This window comes from Coenobita brevimanus, chromosome 103 (genome assembly GCF_032717465.1).
Source record: "Coenobita brevimanus isolate Jiangsu-jjx chromosome 103, ASM3271746v2, whole genome shotgun sequence".
NCBI lineage: Eukaryota > Metazoa > Arthropoda > Malacostraca > Decapoda > Coenobitidae > Coenobita > Coenobita brevimanus.
In genome coordinates this window covers 15,075,545-15,090,208 of record NC_137056.1, presented here as the reverse complement: position 1 = coordinate 15,090,208, position 14,664 = coordinate 15,075,545, and positions in this window count along the sequence as shown.

Genomic DNA, 14,664 nt, shown 5'->3' with positions numbered 1-14,664 from the left:
CTGTCGCCGCGGCTAAGTGACAATTCCTGGTGCCGTGACTCGCGCTATAACAACTGTATAGAAATATTAGCCAACCTGACCCTTTATTCCACCCATACATCGTGTATCCGGTCCAGAACATTAAATGACAATTATGCACTGATTATAATACCGATGTCATGTTCTAGTAACTGTCAACATCTGTGTACATATGAATTCTGCCCTTGACATCCTTGTGTATTTGTGTACATTTTGTGTTGGAAAACCAACTCTGTCTTCCTGTCTATTCCATATCCAGTGTCTCTCTGTTCTTATATTGTAAGGTGTGTTGAATTAATACAATAGATGTGTTAAGGTATACTGCCGAGTTTTTATGCCCTGTTCCTTTGTGAGTGCTTTGCTTCCAGTCCGGAAAGAGGACCCCGCTCAGTCGCGGGCGTTTTAAGGACTAGAGGTGGAACTAAAAACACTCCGCATAACACAATGATCCACTTCTCTGTTTGTGTAAGCAACAGCGAAACAGAAACAAGCTAAAAACAAACAGTGTTCCAACTTCACTACCATGGTGGAGGCGACGAGTGCGGGTGTTTCAATGTGGCAGCCAAAGTTACATGCTCGCTACTGTGATAGCCTCACCATACTATAGAGCTCAATGGTTTTTGAACAGCCAGATCACAGCGTCCAGATAATGGCTCTCCAGATAATTGAGGGATTACTGCCTAATCAAAAGATATTTCTGAGTAGGTTTATCATATATAATACAGTGCAGTGAAAGATTATATAAATACGAATTAATTCAATGTGTACAAACGCCCAAGTGATGACCCAATTCTCAGTACCTTTAAGTTAGTGACATATGGCAACTGCCATGGCCTAGTTACAGTATATTTCGTGTACTGCACACCAGAAAGAACACTAGGTAAACAACACCAAAAATCAATATATAAGTGTTGTCAATGTGTATATCTCGCATTACGTGAAATGAAACCATAATATACTAAAGCTGAGGTTCAAGTTGTACGAAAGAATGTAAAATGCACAGCCTATCGCTCAACGGTTTTGGGGTTAAAATGCGGAGAAACTCTCGTAATGCTTGTTTTACAACCTAAATCAACAATACTGAGGGGGGAAATGTCGCATAAAATGAATTCTATAGTTCAAAGTAATGCTGAGAAGCCGGATTGCTAGCTAGATTGTTCTGGAGAATTCCTGATGTTTACCGTAGATCTGGTACGAGTCAGAGTTGCCAATTAGCCTGCTGTTTGTGAGCATAGTTGTTTTGTAAGTTATGCATTAATTTTTGTGCTCCTTTTCTCTATAATGTTTTATTTATGTGACTGTTAAATCATGTAACTGAATTTAAGTTTGTCTGCTAAATAATTTAGAGTGTTAAGCGTGTAAGAAAACTCTGGCATGTTTTGGATGACACCGTGTTGGTAACTTGTAACAGTTGCTTCCTCAAGAACACAACAGATTATTCTAGAATGCAGGAAGCTTATATAAGGATGGGGAAAAGACTAGAGCAGTCGGACTTTGATGAATGGTCGTGGAGAGTGCAGTCGTGTATTCGTTGTTCTCTCCCCTAGCGCTCTAGGGCTGCCTCACCGGCTATAGCTTTGTACATAGCCGAATAAAGTTAGGTTAGCTAGACCTCATTTTCCTCCCTGACCTTAGTAGATGTAGTAGGTGTCTATATCTAATTACTGAGATCGCCTTTGCTTACTCACCTCTGGAGTGTACCCCCCACTGATCGCTCTGGGGTGTGAGTTACACACAGGCGCGTCCTCCCGAGAGTGGTTTGAGAGGGTAATCTCAGACTAGGTGTGGGGGGCGCGGTAGCACAGTGGTAGCGCGCTGGACTTGTAATCGGGGGATTGCAAGTTCGAGCCTCGCCCGGGCTGCCGTGCCGGGAGGGGTAGCTCCCTCCTGTAACGCTAGCGGGGCTATATAGTCCAATACAGGGCTTAGCTCGGGGGAACTCCATTTCTCCCATTTTTTTTTTTAGACTAGGTGTGTGTTCCCGGGGCAATTTCCCCCTTGGTCGTTTTTCTCTTTCTTCCCGCTTCCCCCGTGAGGGGGAAGTGGTAACTATGGCGGACGCCACTGGTGCCTCCCCCCCCCCCCTTCAGGGGGAGAGGTAGTCCTGACCGACCCCCGACTGTCTCACGGACTGACTGCCCCCAGACTGAACGGCCCCAGACACGTACCCGTCTTGACATTGATGTAAAAAACGCCGAATTTGTACAGATTCATGCGGTTGGTCCCACTCCCCTGTCCAGCCTCAATCTCTTTATAATCAAGAAGGTGATTGATGGGTGCGCAGGTGAGGTGGAACAAGTGAAAAAACTTGCGAGTGGAGATCTTCTTGTAAAAACTAGGAACTCAAGTCAGGTAAAGGATTTGCTAAAACTGAGCAAGTTCCATTGTTATGATGTTCAGACCACGATCCCTCACTCCATGAATTCCTGCAAAGGTGTGATCACCTGCAGAGATCTTGTGGTCATGGAGGAGGAAGAGATCGTACAGGAACTTGCTCAGCAGGATGTTATAGAGGCACGTTTCATAACTAGATTCTCGGAAGGCAGGAAGACGAAGACTACCACAGTTGTCCTAACGTTCGGCAAAGTTGCTTTACCTTCCAGCATCAGAATTGGATATGAAATTCTTAATGTAAGACCATACATCCCAAACCCCTGCATTGCTTAAAATGCCAGATTTATGGGCATCATGAAAAGGCTTGTAGGGCTTCCCAGCTAGTGTGTGGCAGGTGCGACTGTGGGACATTCTGCTGAACACTGTACATCCGAGACGGAGTGCTGCTTTCACTGCAAGGATGCTCACTCCACTTCCTCGAGGGCTTGTCCCAAGTGGAAGAAGGAGAAAGAGGTCTGCACAGTGAAGGCAACCGAGGGCATGTCTTTTACGATGCAAGGAAGAAGGTGAAGGAGTTGCATGCAACTCCCAAGCCTAATATCGCCTATGCATCGGCGGTTGTGTCCCGTCCCGTGATGTGCACTGTTGAGACACAGACTGACCTAACATTCGCTCCTCATGCCCCACGCCCTACCTCTCAGTCTAAGCCTCCTGTACGTTCCAACTCTCTTACGGACATCCCTGTTGCTACATCATACTCTCAGGCTGCCGCTGCTCCTTCGCAGTCAGTGCAGCCAAAACAGAAGCCTGACAAGTCTGACAAAATTAATTTGACCACCCTCACTAAGCAGTCACGTCCTCATGCCTTTCCCGCTCATGGTCCAGCGAGGGAGAGAAAGAATAGCTCTTCCTCGGTGGAGTCTGGGAGCCTTATCATTGACGAAAATACGGAAGTCTCCATGAACAAGAACCGGGAAAGGTCCCCCGTAGCCATTCGCCTCGACACGCGGGGCACAAAAAAACTAAGCATACTGGCCACCCTCGTAAATCTTAAACCGCCGCATTCACTCTATTACAGTGGAATTGTAGAGGTGTCGGGAATAAGTTACACAATATAGCAGTCTTGCTGTCAATACACAGGCCAGACGTTGTTTGTTTACAGGAGACACACATGGAGGATCATCCTGATCCTCCACAGTTCAAACACTATCACTCGTATAGAAGATATGAAGGTCACGGAGTTGCCATATACACACACAAATCACACCCACAAACGGAAGTGATTCTAACTTCTACTCTGGAAGCTGTCGCATGCAGAGTAAAATTTAATAACACGTATCTGTCTATTTGCTCTCTGTACTGTCCTCCACACGGCCCCATTGATAGTGATGCTTTTAATTCACTAGTTGAACATCTACCTGGGAATAAGTTAGTGTTGGGCGACTTTAACGCCCATCACTAGCACTGGCGTAGCTTGAGGATCGATGGTCGTGAGGAGCAAGTAGCTGACCTAATACTACAGTCCAACCTCTGTCTTCTGAACGATGGTAGAGTGACTCGTGTAGATGATCGTACTGGTAACTTTTCGGCCATTGACTTATCTTTGCCCTCCCTGGTATACATCAAGATTTCTCATGGGACCCTTACGACGACTCCTTGAGAAGTGATCATTTACCCATCTGTCTTTCTTATACATGCGACATCATTTCGGACCCTCCACCTCCAAAATTTAACTATAAGAAAGCAGATTGGGGATCCTTCTCAAGGATCGCCAATTTAGATATATCTGGGGAGACCATAGATGTTAAGGTCGAAAATATAACTACTTCCATATTACACGCAGCTGAGGCTGCTATTCCCAAGACTTCTACAGTTCATGCGAAGCATAGAGCACATTGGTGGATGCCGGATTGCCGACAAGCATTAAGAAAACGTAATAGGAGATACAGGATTTTTGATAGTCAGCCCACCGAGGAAAATTTTATTGCATACAAACAGGCACGGGCTGAGGCAAGGAGAATAATAAGAAGGGCCAAACGTGACTCCTGGCTGTCCTTTGTGTCCACGGTGACTCGTACTACACCATTAAGTAAAGTCTGGTCCACCATAAGAATATTAAATAATAAAGGCCCATATATACCTATTACAACCCTTCAGGTTAATAATAACATCTATGACGAGCCCGTGGGCGTTGCTAACATCCTCGCCAGGAGTATTTCTCATGTAAGTAGCTCAGCCAATTACGACCCGCGTTTTCAACACCATAAGCACATGGCTGAGCTACTGATTATTGACTTTGCCACAGAAGACGTAGACTCCCCGTACAACCAAGAGTTTACGCTAGATGAACTGCTCCTTGCCCTTAAATCCTGTAAAGACACGAGCCCTGGACCAGACACCATCACGTACGGTATGATCCAGCATCTTAATCAGGACAACCTGATTAAGATGTTAGCATTGTACAATGACATTTGAGCGTCTCGAACGTTCCCAAACTCATGGCACTTTGCGCACGTCATACCGATACCCAAAGAGGCTGGTCGTCTTATGAATCCCACTTCATTTCGTCCTATTGTGTTGACTTCTTGTCTATGTAAGGTCTTGGAACGTATGGTAAACAATAGGCTTCTTTTTGTTTTAGAGTCGAATAATTTGTTAAATGATCAACAATGTAGCTTCCGTAAGTACAGAAGTTCACTAGATCATTTAATGAATTTGGAGCATTGTATTTCAGAGGCATTTGCCAATAAAGAATTCATGATAGGGGTGTTCTTGGACATCCATAAAGCCTATGACATGACATGGCGACACGGTATGCTAATGAAGCTCTATGCTTATGGTTTAAGAGGAAATTTGCCTATTTTTATTTCAAATTTCTTAAGGGACAGAACTTTCTCTGTCAAATTGCCCTGTAACCTAACATCGGATATATTTATCCAGGAAAACGGGGTGCCACGGGGAAGTGTGCTTAGTCCTACTTTATTTCGTATTATGATCAATGATATTCTGTCATCAGCTCCCATCCCCAGGAATCTTAAATACTCGTTCTATGCTGACGATTTTGCAATATGGCACTCTTCCCGTAATGCACAATTTTCGGTTGGGCGGATTCAAGCAGCCCTTGACTCCGTCCACCAATGGGCCTTGCAGTGGGGATTTAAGTTTTCCGTCCGTAAGTGTGCCGCTGTAGTCTTCACTAATCCTAACGTACCTAATTTGTGCTTAACTTCGGATAATCAGGCGGTACCTTTTCAAAATTCTATAAAATTTTTAGGAATACATTTTGATCATAGAATGAATTTTAAACTTCACGTTAATACTTTGCTTGCTCGTTGTGATAAACCGTTAAATGTCCTCAAGTACCTAGCAGGTACTACCTGGGGTGCCAACAGAAAATCTTTATTAATGGTGTATAAGTCCCTTATTCGATCGAAGCTAGACTATGGCGCACAGGTATATGGCTCGGCATCAGATGCCACGCTGAAAGGATTGGATGTGCTACAGAATAAATGTTTGCGAATGTGTCTTGGAGCCGTCCGGTGTACCCATGTGGCTCGTATGGAAGTGGAGGCGAATGTGCCTCCCCTCCGTATTCGCCGTGACCACCTGGCCTTGTCCTACGGCATAAGGACATTCAGGAAAAGTAATGTCGGCAATGTGGCCTGTACCCCCCTGCATCAATACCACCACCTTCTGCGGGGGGTGCGTCGGCCACTTGCCGTTCGCCTCCACTTACTGACTCAGGAGCTTGGTGTGGACCCCAGTGACTGTGACAAGTTGGTGTTTAAAAATATAGCGCCTTGGGAGCCACCCGGCTTTACTGTGGATGTATCATGGCTCCCAGCACCAAAGGCCAAGGCGCCGGAGGCGGAGGTCCACCACTTGTTTCGTAACATCATTGTTCGTCACTTGGGGTCCCATCAATTGTACACCGACTGCTCCAAGTCGAGTGAATGTGTGGGTGCAAGTGCGTGGTCGACTGAATGTGCACTTAGGTATCGGTTGCCGACTCATACATCTGTGTTTACCTCCGAACTTTTTGCTATTGACAAAGCCATAGACTATGCTCTCAATTCTAGGCATGACTCATTTGTCATATTTTCAGATTCAAAATCAGCCCTTCAGGCAATTGCATCTTGTACTACGGACTCTCACGAGATCCAGGGCCGCATCGTTAATAAGTTACATTCATGCAACAAGTCATTCACGCTGATCTGGGTGCCTGGTCATTGTCGTATCTACGGCAACGAGCAGGCTGACTTACTTGCAGAGTCGACTGTAGAGCTCGAGGAGACTTGGGACGTTCCTCGTGATCTACGGTCGAGTCTCTCTCTCGGAAAGAAATCAATAAATCATCTGTGGCAAGGTCAGTGGACCAGACTAAATATTCCAACCTGTAAGCCGTACCTGGCGACTGGGACACCGCCAACCGCCCCAGTCGCCTGGAAGAAAAAGTGTTGGCACGGTTACCGCTCAATGCCACCATTTTAACACATATGAAACCTTATATGGAAAGACGCTTCCCACCGCACTGTGACATCTGTGATGCGGTGTTATCTATCAGTCATATCATCCTGCGCTGTCGGCGATTTATTCGTGAACGTGCTTCACTTATAAATTACTGCGGAGCAGCAGACATCCCCTTCACCCTTTCCACCATCCTGGGTGATGGGGACATTGTTATGACTGATAAATTGATGGCTTTCTTGAGAGAGACCGGACTGATCAGAGTGATGTGACTTTTTTACTGTGTGGTTATGGTTTTTATCAACGGTAAATATGTATATATTGTAATATTAATTAGGGTTGACAGTTGACATATTGGAAATAGTTCCTCCTCCCACTGATCTGTTTCTAATATAGATGTCCCCTACATTAAGCCAAGTTCCTCGCCTGACAGTCACCAGCTGATGAGTGCAAGTGTGCGATATAGGAAAGTATTGGGCACTTGCAGTCGATGGTGGTCTGCTGGGCGAGGTTCTTCACTTTTTGTATAAATTATGTAAATACATTATACCATCTTGCTCAAGTTATTCTAATTAGGGACGACAGGTGACGTATATGGAAATGTTCCTGACTCGTCTGGTTCCCTTTCATATATTGACGTCCCCTATATTAGGTTGTGCCTCGACTGACAGTCACCAGGTGATGAGTGCAGGTATGTAATGTAGAAAGGCATTTCATATCTACAGTCGATGGTGTTCTTTTGGTCGAGGCTTTTTTACCATTAGTGTAGGTCTAGTGATTTGTCTCTTAGAACTTAGTATAGGTTAGCGATTTGTCTGTTAGGTGATTAGTTTTAGGGTCTTTATATTAGGCATTTTTGTTTATAAGTAATATAAGGTTAAAAATAAAAAAAAATAAAAAAAAAAATAAAAATACAAAAAAATAATAAAATAAAAATTATTATATATATATGTGTACGTGTGCATGAAAGTGTGTATGTTCATATGCATGGATGTGTGTATGTATGTATGTATGTATGTATATATATATATGTTCGTATATATATGTATATATATGTCAATGTATATACATATATATAATTTTGCCTTAATGACCAGGGGCTCCGGCCTCAGTGGTCGATAGGAAAAAAAAAAAAAAAAAAGAGCAGTCAGTTGGTTTTCAGTTCAGTTTGAGTGTAGTCACTGTAGTGCAGAGTCAAGGGGCTATCACACGGGAGACTCGTGGACGTTCAAACTGGCCGTGGACGTCCAAACTTGCCCCCGCGGGAGGGTCATGGACGTCCACGAGTGGAAGGCCGCCTGACCCATTCGTGGACGTCCACCTTGACCGTGGACGTCCACGACTTGGTGGTCTCCTTCTTCTCTATGGAGTTTACACGTAGTGTGTGTCCTCTGCTGTCTTGAACTCTGTAGTCAGTTGAGGTGATATATTATGATTAATTCAAAACCGTCAGTAAACTTTGTACTTTAAATATTTCTGTTTGTCATAGAAACTTTTCATATATACCAAAATGTGGTAAATATGATGGAATGTGGATTGATTATTTCCAAGAGAGGCCCGCGCACGTTCGAAAGGCATACTCGGGAAGAAAGCACTACTGTGCAGATTTCTATACTGGCTGCTTTCTTCACTCCGTGGGAGCCATTCTCTCATCCACAATGCCCTCCTTCTCCCCCTCCTTTGTCTTCTTGCAGAGGCTTCTTCCTCATCCTGCAGGGTTAGGACTGCAGCACCCATTGCAAAAGTCACAATCTGGTTCATGTCCATTGTTGTTGCTGATAAACACGTCGTCTGCTAGGGAGTCGGAAGTGACCTCCCAGTCGCGTGGGGTGAACTCGATAAAGAAGAAGAAGGTGGCCGTCGACGTCCACCGTGTGATAGGGTATGGACATCCAAGCTCAGTTTGGACGTCCGTTTTGTGCTGCACAAATTGTTCACGGGTCCCCGTGTGATACCCGCTTCAGTGAAGTTTGTTTATTTTCGGCACTTGTGAAAATATTGAAGTGTTGCTGGGAAACAGTGAAGTGTAAATGCAGTTAGTAAAGGCTGTATAGCTCCAGCGCTTGAGAAAACATTGAAGTGAAGTTGGAAAGCATTAAGAGTAATTACTTGGAAAGTAAAGACAGTGAAGTTAAGAAGCCAGTGTTTATTTTCGGCTCAGCTGATCTTGGGTGCTGTACACCGAAAGGCTGACCATAGCAAGAACAACTCACTGCGCAACGTCCTTCCTATACTGAACTACTGCTGTTGGAGCCTGTGGCAATATGGGACGGGGACGTAACACTGGTATCTGGAGTGTGGTTTAGGTGCTGCAATGAGTCAAATCTTCGACATGGAGCAAGGGGGTGTGCAGACAAGATCCCGAGCTGGGCAAGAGGACGAGTTGTCAGTAGCTGCAATCATGAAGCTACTGTAAGCACAAAGTGTCCAACTACAAACACAGAATGAAGGACTACAGGCACAAAGTGTCCAACTACAAGCACAAAATGAAGGACTACAGGCACATAATGAAGGACAGAAATAACTCAAAGAACAATTACAGGCACAGAATGAAGGACAGAAAGAACTCAAAGAACAATTACAGGCACAGAATGAAGGACAGAAAGAACTCAAAGAACAAGTACAGACACAGAATGAAGGACAGAAAGAAATCAAAGAACAATTACAGGCACAGAATGAAGGACAGAAAGAAATCAAAGAACAATTACAGGCACAGAATGAAGGACAGAAGGAAATGAAAGAACAATAACAAGTGTTATGCTGGATGTTTTTAGACCGACTTGTCGTTCTAAAGACACCAGCGACTGAGCGGGGTCCTCTTTCTAGACCGGAAATAGAACACTTACAAAGGAACAGTGCATAAAAACTCGGCAGTATACCTTAACACATCCATTGTCTCAGTTCAATTCTCTTTCAATAACCGTACATACAAAGATACACTGAGTATGGATGGGGTAAAGTGACAAGTTAATTAATGCTAGCATAACATATCACATAGGCACGGTGTTTACGTCTGAGTTAATACACTGGAGAATATCACATAGCCGTGGTGTTACTGTTCATACACTCGGTCTCGTTTCAGGTTAATTCCCTTTCAGTATACATACAAGATACATCAAATGTGAATGGGGTAGAGTGACAGGTTACCTAGTACTAGCATAACATATCGCATGGGCACGGTGTTTACGTCTCAGTTAATACATGGGAGAATATCACACAGCCGCGGTCTTACTGTTCATACACTCGGTCTCTTTGGACTATATGTGGCAGGTTGGTCTCTTTGCCACACACTAAGATATTACGCGAGTTCTGGGATATTCAGACAAATGCACAATACTCTGGATAGATTAGAATAGAGACCTTTATGGGTGGTGTTTCTGTCTCACTGTTTTATGTCACTGATAGTCACTTCACCGGAAAGTCTTTTAGCACGACGCTGGGATCTGGAGGCATCGACATTGGGCTACTGAGGCCTGGGCTTAACTGAGGTAGTACCCGGGAGTGGGAGGGAGCCCTTCTGGGGAGCCCTCCTGCAGAAGGCACGGGACAGCTCTCGGGGGCGTCATGGCCTGGGCGCATGTCTGGGCTGGAGTGCAGGGAGGCCCGTTCCTGCTCGGGCCTCGACCTGGTAAGGAGCCCTCTGGATTGGGGCCGAACAACGTCAGGAGTCAGACCCGCTGCCTCTTGCTCCTGGCGGAGGGCTGACGGTGAGTGGGGCCAGAGTGGTCCCGCCCTGGGGTCCGTGGGCTGGCCCTGGGAGGCCTGGGACTGCGGTCGCCTCTAGGTCAGGGCATCATTAGGGGTTATCTGCGGCACCTCGTCCATGGGGCGTACGTCAGGATCCTGCGTCGTCCAGGGGCAGACTGTAGGGCTTGAACCTCGTCTTCGGCAACAGGACCTCGCCACCATTCTAGGAACGGCAGAACCTCCGGGAACCACACCTGGAGGGAGAGAGAAAAGGGCATCCCACGCAGCCGAGGTGTGGAGGGTGGGCTACCCTCGGGACTGTGGACGAAGGGCATACAGTGGCTGTCCCTTCCCCGACATGTACAGTGGCCATCATCACGGTTCCACAGCCCCTTGGGGTAGCAGCAGAAGGACGTACAGCGGCCGTTCCTTCCCTGGCACATACAGTGGCCGTTACTGCGCTGCTTCTTCAGAAGGAGGAAGAGGCAGATGAGGGACGTACAATGGCCGTTCCCTCCCTGGCGCGCACAGAGACCGTCGTCACGAGTCTGTCTGCCTGATGGGAAGTAGCTGAGGGACGTACAGTGGCCATTCCCTCCCCGGTACATACAGTGGCTGTTACCACGGGGCTACTCTCATGGGAGGACGAGGAAGTGGATGAGGGACGTACAGTGGCCGTTCCCTCCCCGACGTGTACAGTGGCCATCATTGCGGTTCTACTCCTCCTGCCTTTGTCTGTTGGTGTGCACTCAATAGCTAACACACCAAGGCAGGCTCCAGATATGGCTGCAGCAGAAGGACGCACAGAGGCCGTTCCTTCCGCTACACGTACAGTGGCCATTGTCGCGGGGCTGCAGGGGGTAGCAGCTGAGGGACGTACAGTGGCCGTTCCCTCCCCGAAACATACAGTGGCCATTACCGCAGTGCTGCCTGGGACTGTATCTGGAGCAGTCCCACCCCAATCCTGGTAAGGGCTGCTCCGGCAGGGGAGTAGTCTTGTTTCCCTGCGATGTAGTTGAGCAGGATGAGGGGAAGAGGGACATATGGCCGGGGTGTACCTGGGCCCATTTCGTTTTCGGGCCGGGCAACTGTCATCCGGCCCACCATGGTGTCCTCCTGGGGTGGGGGTGGGGATGCAGCTCTGTAGCGGGGTGGGGGGTCTGGCTGCGGGAGCACACATATTACCACCGTCAGTGGTAAAGAAGTCACTGCCTCGTGACTGGAGGTGGTATGTACTTGTAGTGGAGGTCTGGTGTGCCGGTGAGATGTGTTGGAGGAGGGTGGTCCAGTGTTGGGTCATGTGGTTTGGTTCCTGGTGGGGGTTGAATGGGACGTGGAGTGTGGAAGTGTGTGGAGTGTGGCAGAGACTGCAGAGGACCTGGTGTGTCCCCCAAACTCTTTGTCCCGGTCCATGTGGGGGATGCCAGATGATTCTTTGGATACGCATCTCTGGTGGTGGTGCTTGGTGCAGGGCTGGTGGCTGTATGCTGGCTAGGGGTGAGGTCCTCGACCTTTTAAGGGGGAGGTTAGGGCAGGAGCGGTGGCTCCCCCTGGGGAATTGGGTTGGTGGAAATTTCCACCTTGCCTGATGTAGGCTGAGTGTGATGGGGTTAGTACTGGGTGTGTGTGTCGCGTGTGGGGGTGAGTGTGGTGATGTTGGTGAGGTAGGAGTGGGCGTAGGGGTGTATCTTGGTGGGCATGAGAGGCGTCCAGATCTGGTGGTGGTGGTAGTGAGGACGGGCGTGGGAGGTGATGCTGTGGAGGCATGTGGTGGTGTGGGTGTCCTGTTTTGGACGTGGGCGGGTGTAGGTGGTGGTGAGGGGTGGTGTGTGTAGTGGGCATGATCAGTAGGTAAAGGGTGGAGAGGCATGGATGTTTGGGCAGTGTGGGTGGTGGATGGTGCTGATGCACGTGGGGAGTTTGTGGGTGAGGTGGTGCGGGAGGCGATGATGGGGGGAGTGAGGGTGGATGGGGGCAAGCGTCGTGGCAGTAAGGTGCGGGTGGTAGATTCCGTGGTGGTTGTGGCGGGATTTGTCATGGAGTGATGTGTTGTTGCTGTGTTGTTAGGGGTATGGGTCAGTGATTGGAAGTTATTGGTTAGAGGAGGTGATGGCGGAGCGTCCAAATAGGGTGTGGTGAGGGGGAGGTTGGTGATCATCCAGAATCAGAGGATGTCGGTGGTGGGGCATGGAAGGGTGTGGTGGGAGAGGGGGTTGTGGCAGGTGAGGTGGAGGGGAAGGGTGAGAAGGAGTAGGAGTATGAATCAGTGGGTTGATTCTTGGAAGGAGGGGAGGGTAGCGCTGCGCAGTGGGAGGTGTGTGGCACACTGGATGGCAGGATGTTATTGTCAGTGGGTTGGAAGGGGCACACGTGTCGGTTACGGTGCATGCTTGTATGCCCACGCTGTTGGATGATAACTTGGTTGGGGCTGGATACCTTGACGATGGTGTAGGGGCCTAAGAATTGGGGGGATATTTTGTCAGGGGTAGGTAAACGTGCCACGATGACAGTCTCCCGGTTTGTAGGGGTTGGAGGTGATTGTGTCTGACTGTAATCCTGTTGTTGTTGGAGGTGGTGGAGGTGTCTCTTGAGGTGATGTAGGGGGTCAGTGGTGGTGGGCGGGGGAGGGGGCAGAAGGTGTTGGCGGAGAGGCAGAAGGAGCGGGACTTTGCCGAAGACTTGCTTGTAGGGGGGGTGATTCCATTATCCCTAGGGCATGTGTTCAGGCCCCATTGAAAAATTTTCACATAAGCTGCCCAGTCATCATTGCCTGTTTGTATAATCTTGGCCTGTACCTGGTTAAGGAGAGAACGATGACTTCTCTCGCAGACACTATTTCCTTGGGGCCAGTATGGGGAGGAGTGCGATATCTGATAGCTGAATAGATTGGCTAATTCCTCCCAGACTTTGCCGGTGAATTCTGGCGAATTATCAGAATGTAGGACCCGTGCGATCCCAAAATAAGGGAAGACGTGGCGGACCAATGCATCAGCTACTGTCACTGTGTTATGTTCTTTTGCCGGGCAGGCGATGAGTAATTTGGAATATGTATCAACAAAAGTAATGATGTATTTGTAGCCTGCTTTGGGTGTTAGGGGCCCGACTACGTCAACTGACAGTAATTGCCATGGCTTGTGGGCGGTGATTTTTCCCACTGGTCCAGCTGTGTGCGTGATATCTTTACCCAAGGAGAAGGCTCAGCATGATTGGATGATGTTTTTGGCAATGGTGGAGGGGTTGGGCGTCCAGTAAATGTCGTTGAAAACTTGTAGTAATTTTTTCGTGTCGAGGTGGAAGCCGTTGTCTGCGTGGAGGTGAAGCATGGCATCATGTGCAGCTGTAGGGTCTAGGGTGATGTGGCCATCTTGGTTAAACAGGTGTTCGCCGTGTTGGTATAATTTGGCGAAGGTGTGCAGTGGTATCCAAGGGGGGTGTTGTTTGGCGTGCCAGATTTGGATGAGATCTATGTTGGTGTGGATTGAATCGATGGGTAGGCGGGAGAGGGCGTCGGGGTTTGCGTGCAGCTTCCCGGGTTGGTATGATATTTCAAAATCAAACTCTTCGAGCGTTTCTCTCAATTGAAAGAGTTGAGCGTTGGTGGTGTTGGATTGTTGCAGCCACTGGAGGGATTGATGGTCAGTGATAATGACTATTTGGGTGCCTGAAATATAGGATTGGAAGTAATCTAAGGCCCAAATAATGCCCAGGCACTCACGTTTAGTAGCAGCATAATTTCTCTCTGCCTTGTTGAGAGTGCGGCTGGCACAGGTGATGATGTGTTCCCGTCCGTCGTGCACCTGGGCGAGTACTGGACCGATGGCAATCAGGGAAATGTCAGTATAAAGATGGAAGGGTAGGTTGTAGTCGGGGAAAGCGACAATCGGGGCTGAGACTAGTTTGTTTTTGAGAGTGTTAAAGGCTGCAATTCGGTCATCTGTCCAGAAAGGCTTACCTTTCCTTGTGAAATCGTGCAAGGGTTTGTCAATGTCGGTGAAGCCTTTGACACAACACCGGTAGTAAGAGGTAAGTTCGAGGAATGTGCGCATTTCGTGGACGTCCTTAAGTAGAGAGAGGTCAGAGATGGCGCGAAATTTGTCGGGATCGGGAGAGATACCCCCAGCTCTGATCACGTGTCCCAGGAAGGAGACGGATCTTTCG